Raw genomic sequence first — 2,333 nt, 5'->3', positions numbered from 1 at the left:
GAGACTCTGTAACTGAATTCGACACTCCCAGCCTTCTCTTCTCTCAGGCCCCCTCCCCGCTAAATCGTTGCTTGCTGTGAGGGCAGTGATGCGTAATCTGGCGGTTTGAGTCTCTCAGCGGAGTTCCTTTGTTAGAGACCGTCACTTAGGGCATTCGAAAGAAGAATCAAAGTTACATAAGATGAGGCGCAGGAACAGTAAAGTTTATCTTTAGAAAACTTCATCCGATTTAGAACGATTGGGCATCCGGGACTTTTACTGAGATTATCCTTGGACTAATGGAAGAATTATTGATCCTGACACTCAAGCTGCCGGAAACTTTTCCTGCTTTATTAATTTTACAGCACATATGAGTAAGCGAGTCGTCTTCTTGGAGTTTGCCCATGTTCTCAAGTGTAAAGTACACTTGATCTTCTGGACATTGTAGCAAGAATATTTTATCTAATCTGACAGGACAGACCCAGTACTACTACACGTATGCTATGGGCTCTATGGCTTAGTTGGTTAAAGCGCCTGTCTTGTAAACAGGAGATCCTGGGTTCGATTCCCAGTAGGGCCTTGTTTTTTTTTTCCTCCCTATCTCCGGCTAACCCTAAATTCTCTACCGCCGACTTCTGGGCAACATGGCACTATAGTCAGAAGGACCACGCCGTCCCTCCGCAGCGAAGATCAGAAAAACTAAGTCAAACAGAGTCACACGTCAACCCTGAAATTCTAAGCATCAAATGAAGAGGTAAAGAACTCAGCCAAGCACTGAATGGAATAAGAAACTGCGAACAGAGAGTGAAGAGAGATGCATGCAGAGGTTCCCTATCAGCTACCACAACACAGTCCATCTTTAACTTCTATCGGAGATCATCTAACGGGGGTTCGAGAAAGCAGCTTCACGGAGCTTCCAGCAGGAGACAGAACAAACGGTAACCAGCAATATACTTCCTACCCCCTCCCCTTCTTTATACCCCACTTAGCCTCCTCTGCTTCCTGCAGCCACAGTCTCTTGGCTGGAAAGCACCAGCTTCACCCCAGTGTCACTTGGATTCCACCTGCCCGCGCTGGTCAGCTCCCTGAGTGCCTTTTGTAGGCTGCTGGTGTTGCTTTTTTCCGCTTCTTTAGATTTCTTCCTTACCTCTCACCACCTCCTTGTCATTTCTCTCAAATACCTGGCTCCGTGTGCCATTTTACCTCTTCCTGAAAGGCTGTGAAACACCGCTTGACTGTAAAACTGCTTCCCAACCCAAGCTGCCACGCTGGTGGGACCCATGGGGCTTTTTTGTTTGTTTTGTTTGCTCTGATTTGTCCTGTTTTGATTTGTTTGTTTGTTTACTTTTCTTTTCTCAGCTTGGGAGCCTCTTCTAGCCGGACAGTACCACACAGCTTGGAAGCTACTCCCTTATTCTGTGCAGACGCACAGGGACATCCTTGGGGGCATTTCTTTTTTCTTGTTTTTGTTTTTTAATTTTGGGTTTTTTTTTTGTTGTTGTTGTTTGTTTCTTTGTTTTTCTCTCTCTCTCTTATTCCCTTTTTTGTCTTTCTTCATTTATCTCAATTTATTCATTTTTTTCTTTTACACTTTTTCTTCTTTTTCATTTTTGTTTTTCCCCATTTCTCAGTCTCTCAACTCTCCACTCTAATAGGAAACTCCCTTAGCACTCTTTTTTGTTTGCCGTTTGTTTTTGGCTCCTGTTCCTCTCTTCCCTCTCTCCTCTTTCCCATACCCATCTTAGCTCCACACATCACAATCTACCCCCTCCTTCCTGCCTAACTGCACTGTGCACTGAACATCACACTCCCAAGCAGCACAGGCATGGCCTACTGGAAATTACCCTGCACTGTCAGCCCTGGTACTTGCCACCAACAACCCATCCCAGCAACTCCCCTTCAGCTGGACCTGCCCTGCTGTACCATACCTGAGTAACTGACCCTGCCGTTTGGAGAAGGAGGTGAAAAGTATCATGCCCACAGATGAGCAAACAACAAAGAATGCACAGCCCACCTGCTCAAATATAACCAAATAAAACAAAAAGGCTGGATAAAACAAACAAATCTACAATTGATAAATGAGGAAAATAACTACTGAATGTTCCAAAGACAGCAGACAATATCAAAACACATAAAAAAAAAACAACAACAGGATAACATGGTTCCAGTAGACATCCAAAATAAAACACCAGGTGACTTTCCAGTAGAAGAAAAGGCACTAGACCTAACTGATAGGGAATTCAAATCTCTAATATTCAGAATTATCCAAGAGTTGAAGCAAAAAGCAGACAAAAAGAGGAAAAAATAGGCAAATTCATGGAAAAGGCAGACAAATTCATGGAAAATATAGATTA

At 43.7% G+C, this 2,333-nt stretch overlaps 1 non-coding gene across 1 annotated transcript; it reads left to right on the top strand.

Annotated features, from left to right (window-relative positions):
• The first annotated feature begins 485 nt into the window (after positions 1–485).
• TRNAT-UGU (transfer RNA threonine (anticodon UGU)) lies at positions 486–559 on the top strand. Its single transcript has one exon. It is a non-coding gene; the product is annotated as a tRNA-Thr (tRNA).
• The last annotated feature ends 1,774 nt before the right edge of the window (positions 560–2,333 follow it).

The sequence above is a fragment of the Trichechus manatus genome, unplaced genomic scaffold (genome assembly GCF_000243295.1).
Source record: "Trichechus manatus latirostris isolate Lorelei unplaced genomic scaffold, TriManLat1.0 scaffold00180, whole genome shotgun sequence".
NCBI lineage: Eukaryota > Metazoa > Chordata > Mammalia > Sirenia > Trichechidae > Trichechus > Trichechus manatus.
Note: the sequence above shows the minus strand (reverse complement) of the source record. Positions and strands in the feature narration are given on the sequence as shown.